Here is an 8,732-nt window from a genome sequence, read left to right as displayed (position 1 = left end):
CTCTTAGCATTACTTGGGGGACCATATACAGTGCTGGGGATAGTATCTGGGCTCCCTGAATGAAAAGCATGCAATTAGCCCATTGATTTCTCTCTCTCTCTCTCTCTCTCTCTCTCTCTCTCTCTCTCTCTCTCTCTCTCTCTCACTCTCACTCTCTCTCTCTCTCTCACTCTCTCACTCTCTCACTCTCACTCACACTCACACATCCTGGTGGTAGGAATCATTTTAATAGATCATCTCAAGATTCTATAATGTCAGCATTAGGTTCTTTGTAATCAAGAATCATTTTCTAATTGGGTTAGATTTCCTCCCTCCCTCCCACCCTTCCTCCTTCCCTCCCTCCCTTCCTTCCTTCTTTTCTTCCTTCCTTTGTCACACCCGGCAGTGCTCAGGGGTTACTCCTGGCTCTACGCTCAGAAATTGCTCCTGGCAGGTTTGGGGGACCCTATGGAATGCTGGGATTCAAACCACAGTCCTTCTGCATGCAAAGCTAATACCCTGCCTCTATGCTATCTCTCCGGCCCCTAGATTTTATTTTTTTCAGGCCACACCTGCTGATGCTCAGGACTAACTCCTGGTTCTGTTCTCAGGGATCTTGGGGCCATAAGGAGTGCCAGGGATCGAACCTGGGTCAACTGTGTGCTAGGCCAGCACCCTATCTGCTGTACTATTACTCCCATGTTTTAAAAGAAAGCAAAACTGGGCCCGGAGAGATAGCATGGAGGTAAGGTGTTTGCCTTTCATGCAGGAGGTCATCAGTTCGAATCCCGGTGTCCCATATGGTCCCCCGTGCCTGCCAGGAGCAATTTCTGAGCATGGAGCCAGGAATAACCCCTGAGCGCTGCCGGGTGTGACCCAAAAACCACAAAAAAAAAAAAAAAAAAAAAAAAAGAAAGCAAAACTGGGGCCGGGAAGGTGGCACTAAAGGTAAGGTGTTTGTCTTGCAAGCGCTAATGTAGGATGGACCGCGGTTCGATCCCCAGGCGTCCCATATGGTTCCCCCAAGCCAGGAGTGACTTCTGAGCTCATAGCCAGGAGTAACCCCTGAGCATCAAACGGTTGTGGCCCAAAAACCAAAAAAAAAAAAAAGAAAGCAAAACTATTTTCATTAGACCTCCTGTAATAAAGAGTCAAAATCTGATACCTCAGTTGTTTTGCCCATGTTCCCAGGAAGTGTGCACCTGTCCCCCACTGTTGCAAGTCAGCCCTTGATGGGGTTGACTGATGGAGGGATGGAGGATGAGGTCTTTCCCCTCCAGCTCGGAGCACGCATCTGCCACCCTGTCTAGTCGATGGTTCTGAGGTGAAACGGCGGGTAAACAGCTCGAAGACAGTCAGGCTTGTGGAAATATTAGCTTTATTCGGTGGACAAGACTAAAGTCCAAAGACTTAGCATAACTTCCAGCCAAAAGCCTTTCGCCTTCCACAGATCTTTGTTTTTATCCCCCAGAATCAGGTACTACCCAATGGTGGTATCAGATACCACCCAATGGTGGAAGCAGAATCAGGTAACACCCTAAGGTGGGGCAGAATGCCAGGTCACACCCTACGGTAGGGCACAATCACCAATCAGGGTAGGGTCAGTAACATAATAATCCCCTAAAATATTTACATACACAACACCCCACAACTTATCTGGATGGAGAGAACAATGGATAAGGCACTTGCCTTGCCACAACTGACCTGGGTTTGATCCCTGATATAGATGGAGCCAGGAGTAAACCTTTAGTACTGCTGGGTAAAACGAAACAAAACAAAACAAAACAAAACACCTTATAAAGTCAACTCACCCCTGCAAATTCAGAAAGGTAAAAGATTAGGGGTGGAAGTCTCCATCTAAGGCCCAAATGCACCTAGTTGGTTTTTGTTGTTTTTTTTTGGTTTTGGGACACACTGGTGGTACTCAGGGGTTAAGTCTGAGGTTCTGCATTCAGGATTTACTCTTGGTGGGCTCAAGGAACTATATGGGATGCTGAGGATTGGACCCTGATTGATTGCATGGAAGCACCTACCCACTGTACTATTGCTCCAGCTCCATGGACGGACTTCTTTAGGACTGTGCTTGCTAGGTGGGTGAGCAATTAACTTGTTGAGGCCACTGTCTTGTTAGCGCCTTTGGATTCTCTCACAGTGGCAACCAATTCCTTTCTGGCTCATGTTTTAGAGGCTCAAGAAGGTGAGCCCTATTATTAGCAAAGACACGGTGCCTGGTTTTATTTTCATACTGAAGCTTAGAGTTTCAAACCTAAAGCCAACTTGGGACACAAGGACACTAGCATGCCTACATGTGTCTGTTCACATATGGTGTATGCTCACACTTGTTAAGTGGCGCTCTCCAAGATGGCAGACATAGGCTGTTGTATAAAGTAGAGCAGATCTTGCTAAGAGCAACAACAACAACAACAACAACAACAAACCTTTAAAAGATTTCCTCTTTTAATGTAAAAAAAACACCTATCTGGCTATTCCTAGCTTGATGTTCAGAAATCACTCTTGGCAGTGCCATGTGGTGGTAAGATTGAACCAGGGTCTCTTGCATGTAAAGCATGTGCTCATGCTCTTTAAAGTTGTTTCTTCAGCCCTAGGAATACCTTATGTTTTTAATTTCCAAGTGTACTGTCCTTTATATCTTACATTCAGAATAATAGACAAGGGGCCGAGTGATAGCATAGCAGTAGAGTGTTTGCCTTGCACGTGGCTGCCCAGGACAGACCTGGGTTTGATCCCTGGCATTCCATATGGTTCCTCAAGCCAGGAGTGATTTCTGAGTGCATAGTCAGGAATAACCCCTGAGCATCACCAGGTGTGATCCCCTCAAACAAAAACAATAATAGATAAGATTTTGTTATTTTTATTATTAATTTTTTGCTTGTTTTGGGCCACATGCAGTGTTCTTTAGAGGTAACTCCTAGCTACGCATTCAAGAATTACTTCTGGTGGTACTCGGGACACCATGTGGGGTGCCAGGGATGGAACCTAGGTCAGCTGCATGCAAGGCCCCACTCACTGGACTATCTCTCCAGCCCTTAGACTAGTTCTTTTTTTTTTTTTTAATTTTTATTTTGATCATAGTGGCTTACAGATCTTTCACATTAGTATTTTAGGTACATGTTAACATTGAATCAGGAGAATACTCACCACCAAATTTGTCCTCCCCCCATTCCCCGTTTCCTTTCTGCAACCCATCTCCCCCACCATCACCCCCCGGGCTGCTAGAGTAGTGGTCCCCTCTTTGTCTAGCTTACTATCAGTGATCGTACATCTGTTTGGTCCTGGTGCCCTCCCTTGTTTCTCCCTCTATTTGGGAGGCTGAGCTAGATAAGTCGAGTTAAGTGTTTTTGTTTGAGGGAAAGAAAAGCAATAGAATGGGGTAAATATTAAGCAAAAAAATTTTTTTAAAAATAATAAAAATATGATGAAAATGGGCGGAATCCTTCTAGTGGCTATCAGCCTCAGTTTGAGAGAGGACTTGAAAAAGGTAATTGAAACACCATAACAATACAAAAATAAATGTCAAATTAAATATCTAGTGAGCCCTACAGCAATAAAGAGAAGCACCACACAATATAGACTAGTTCTTTTTAAAGACTAAATGAGGGCAGGTAAGTCCTAAGAGGTTTTGTAGCTGACTGCCTCTAGGACACAGCATAAAGGGTTCCATGGAATAGGGATGAGTAGCAGACAGATGCAAGTCAGCTTCATAATGTCCTACATGGAGGAAGCTCTGCATGGGCACATACACAGTTGAATGCCCGCTTTAAGCTGTTTTTACACCTTGGCACTGATGGTTCCACTTTTCTCTCCTTTTCCTAAGGGACTTACTTCTTCGGGTTTTTCATAAGATTCTTCTCCTTTTCCAGATAGATTCCTTCACCTGGATTTTGTTAAAAACTTATTAAATCCGACCAAATTGGCTTGTATATTTCCCCAAAGTGTTTCACCAGTTCCAAGACGAGTTTCAACTTTTCTGACAGCTGATGGATATTTTCTTAAGGCAAGTGAGGGCTTCTAAGTGCTTTCTGAATATGATATAGCCTAGGCTCATCAGAGGAGAACATACAGGCCAGGTGTTTGGAGAACAGTTTGTGAAAGCCAATGAATTTTGCAAATGTGCTAGATGATGAAAAGTTCTCAGCTTTCGGTTACAGTGGTCAGCACTCTGTAACTGGAGGAGACCAGCGTGAGAGCAGATTCTGTTTTCTGCCAAACCAGAATCCAGGCAATAGTATGGTGGGCACAGAAATACTGATTTGATTGGTCTTTATGAGTGGGACATTTTGTAGATCCAGTACAACCAATTTTTTAAAAAAATTTTTTACTTTATTTAAACACCATGTTTACAAAGTTGCATATTACAGTTGTTTCTGGCTTTTCATGCTCCAACATCATGTTCCAATACCAATTCCATCCCCAATGTAACAGTCCCTCCCCCATCATCCCTAGATTGGGATTGTTGGATAGTGTGAAGTGAGCAATTTATTCTGAAGGATAGGCTGCACTTTTTTTTCCCCCTTGGGCTACACCAATGGCTCTCAGGGGTTACTCCTGGCTTTGTGCTCAGGAATCACTCCTGGTAGATTTGGGGTACCATATGGGATGTCATGATTGAACCTGGATTGGCCAATTGCAAGGCAAATGTCCTACACACTGTGATATCACTCTGACCCCGACTGTGCCTCTTGAGATGGCAGGCTGAGTTTGCTCTCTCCCCATTCCTGGCATTGCTCTTGCACCTACACCATCACTGATCACTGACTTCTAAAGATAATACAGATACTTGTTATGATTATTATCCATCTTATCTGGTTGGGGCTTGCTTCTAGAGTCTTTGATCTTTTATCTTTTGGTTGTTGGACTTGCTTTGACTTGAGCCAGCCCCCATCTTCTTTTGAAAGATCACAGGAAGAATACGGAAGCCTTCTTTCTCTTTAGATAGCACCAAAAAAGGGATTTGGCAATATGGTAGAGCAGGTAAAAAAGGTTCTTTTGCCTTATATTGCCCAACATGGGTTTGATACTAGCATCCCATGTGGTCCTCCAAGCCCATGAGGAGCAAGCCCTGAGAATCCCCAAACAAAAACAAAAACAAAAAAATAAGGAAAGCCAGAAAAAAAGAACCACCAAGGGACATTGGGTGGGCCTAGAACATCATGCTCTTCAGGGTCTCCAGGAAGCCTCTTCAGGAAAGAGATAGACTGGCAATGCGAAAGAGCTCATGGGACACAGGGATGTGGACGATGACTCAATCACTTAAAGCACTTGCCTTATGAAGCACAGAGACATGAGTCCAAACTCTGGTGCCTTCACGTGTGTAAAGTGATCAGGATAGTCCTACTATTTGTGATTCTTAGCAAGAAAGAACTCACAAGATGACTCAGTGGCCTCGAAAGCATCTGAGGTAAGCTGAATCCCCAGTGCAGTGCTTACACCATGGTCTTATACTTATATACCTCAAGGTCTGAAGTTCTAATCAAAGGAAAATGAAAAAAAAAAAAAACACCTCCAAATCAGTTAGGCAGCCAAGATATTGGTGGTTATACAGAGGTGCATTTTGATACATTTCAACTTTCCACGTTTATCCTCAGAATTCATCCAGTCCTCTCATGTGGGCAGGGGTTAAATCTGTATTTTTCACAAAGCAAATTTTGTGTGTGAGTGTGTTGGGGGGCAGGAAGTTAAGGAATACTGGCAGTGCTCTGGGACTACTCTAAGATCAGTAGCTTGGAGGTTACTCCTGGTGCTGCTGGTGGTGGTGGGGAAACACCACACAGCGCCAGAGATCAAACCCAGGCTTCTGCATGTAAAACATGCACTACTCTTTAGAGCCACCTCCCTGGCCTGACACAGCCAACTTTTAATAGCTACAAGTATCCTAAATGTCTTTTGTTGCTTAGCAGAGGACTTTGCACTGCTGTCTCTCTCTCTTCCTGGGCTCTGGCCCCATTTTTGATGTCCAGATTTCCCTATGGTCCTGCTATTTTTTTTTTTTGTGCTATTTCTTTTCATTGTGGTCTTTTCCTCTCTCCATCCCACCTCTTTATTTATTTATTTTTTTTCCTGCCTATCCACTTCGCTCTGTCTTCTAATTTAAGGGTTTTAAACCCAAGCCCAGCATGGACTTTAGGAGCCTGAATATCTCTTTCCCTCTGGAACTGGCTTTTCTCCAGTGTTTGCCACCTCAGCAGAAGGCAGCGTTGAGTAGAAATGTGGGCACTCCCTGGACATGAAGCACTTGCTGCCAGAGCAACCCACCTTCCTTTTGTGCATTGTGGACTGGGTCCTTGCAAACAAGATCTTGCCAAAGGAGGTGCAACCTATAACCTAGGTTCTAGAGCATCAGAGCTATATATTTTCTCCCAGGTTTCATTTAGAGTATTTTCAAATTTACAGAAAAGGTAAATGCTATAATAAACTCATATTACTTTATTTTGATTGTAAGCTTTATGCTTTGTTTGTGTTCCGGCTCCATTTATCTGAGTTGTCTCATGGCACTAACCTTGATACACTTTAGCAGAACTTGCCCTGAGCACAAATGACTTCCTATAGATGCAGATTTCAGTGCATCTAAAAAGGGGAATATTTATCAACCTAGAATACTGTGTGGAGCACTTGATTTTTTATTTCTCTCCTAATTCCCATATTTCCTATATTTTTGTTGTTGTTTGGTGTCAGGGATCAAACCCGGGGCCTTCCACATTCTACCATTAAGCTACATCCCTGTCGCACAGACCTTCTTTTGCTTGTAAGGCAGAAGTCCCCAAAATGACTGGGCCTATGATACCCTTTTCAGAAATCTACCTCTGTAAGCAAACAGAATGAAACTAACTGCACCCAAAGCTACTATTGCCACCCCCCCCACACACAATTGTTCCAGTGTGCCCAGGAGTGTGAGGGTGGTGTTATTGTTTTGGGAAACACTGTGTAAATGTCTTCTTAAATTCTGGTCCAATAACAGCTCACATATTATAATTGGTTGTTACTTTAGTCCCTTTAAAGCTAGACCAGTCCTTGCCCTTTCTGTTCTCTCATTTTTTAAAGTATTTTTTCTTTTTTGGGGGGTGGTGGTGGGGGTGTTCTCTCATTTCCATTTGACTCATGTAAAGAATCCCAGATTGGTTGCCTCATAGCATCCCAAGTTCTCAATTACCAATTTTCTCTAGATGAGATTTATTTGGGTGAAACCCATTTGGCACGTGCACAGACCAAGTGATGAATGACCAGACAACCCACAGGGAGCATAGGCTGTGGCTCGTTTTTTATTGCTGTTGGTCAGATTTTGTGGTCAGGGAGTGTTCATTGTGCTCTCCACAGTAAGGACTTGGACATCAATGAGGTGATACTCTTGTGATCATTTTCATATTCTGTTCTCCAATGTATCTCACTCCAGACATTTTAGGATTACAAACTGATGATTTTTGCCTGGTCTGTAGTTACTTTGGGAATTGGACGTGGTGAATTTTATATTCCATTATCTCTTCTGTATTTATTAAAATAAACCCTCTCACAGGAAGGGCTTCTCTCCTTTCTTACTTTTGGAGTAGTACAATGGGATCATTAATTCATTTATAAAAATTTAGTGTGTTGTGATCCCTTAGTGTTCATCTTTCTGTCCAAGATCAGTGGAAGATCACAACTCCGGCGTCCTTGGGACATAATCCCTCAACCTTTGAGCACTTTTCTGCTTTTGGCACAAGACGGGCCAGACTGACCTTTGACTTCCCTGGCTCTAAGTCTGGAATCAATAATCTCTTCAAGAAATCCTGATCTCTTGAGGAATCATATTCATTAACCAAGATTTTGGAACTAGATACATTCATTGCCTTTGGTATCATTACTTCTAGGCACTCAGAATAACCAAGTTAAGTCATTTGAACAAAGATGCTCCAATTATGTTACTCTCTCTGGTTTAAGTCTGAGATCATAAGATTAATGCACTTTTATCCATTTCGTTTCATTTCATATTTATCATCATTTTACTTTGTCAATAAATCCTAATCACCTCAACTTTAATACATTTATATATATTTTTCATAATAAAATACACAGAAAAATTTCTTTTTTCTTTATTTTAGTTTTGGGGCCATATCTGTATATGATCAGGGCTTACTACTGGTTCTGTGATCAGGGATCACTCCTAGAAATACTCAGAGGATTATATATGATTTCAGGGATCAAACCAGGATTGGTTAAAAACAAGTCATGCACACCTTTTCTGTGCACTATATATCCCCCCAGTTTTATAATTTAAAAACTGAAGCCACTTCCAAGAGCAAGTCCAGTAAGTAAGGTTTGGGTTTTCTTTGAGATATTTCTGTGTCCTATAATATATACTTTTTTGGCACACAAAATACTGGATCCAGGGGCTGGAGATATAGCAGGTAGGGTATTTGCTTTGCATGCTCCAACTGGGTTCAATCTTCAGGATCCCATATGGTATCCCAGGCACCACCAGGAGTAATTTCTGAGTGCAGAGTCAGGTGTAATCCTGGAGCATCACTATATGTTTCCCCTTAAAACAACAGCAACAAATACTGGGCCTAAAAGGGGCTTCATTAATTTTATATTCTTTTAGAAGATGCACTATGAATTTGATAACAGTTTAATACATTGTTTCTGTGCTATTTAGTCAAAGGTTTTCTCTATTATTTTATTAAAAAGTTTTTGTAAAACAAGATAGTTTTTTTTTTTGTTTGTTTGCTTGTTTTTTTTTTTTTTTTTTTTGTCTTTGGATC

This window comes from Suncus etruscus, chromosome 1, assembly GCF_024139225.1.
Source record: "Suncus etruscus isolate mSunEtr1 chromosome 1, mSunEtr1.pri.cur, whole genome shotgun sequence".
Classification (NCBI taxonomy): Eukaryota; Metazoa; Chordata; class Mammalia; order Eulipotyphla; family Soricidae; genus Suncus; species Suncus etruscus.
Note: the sequence above shows the minus strand (reverse complement) of the source record.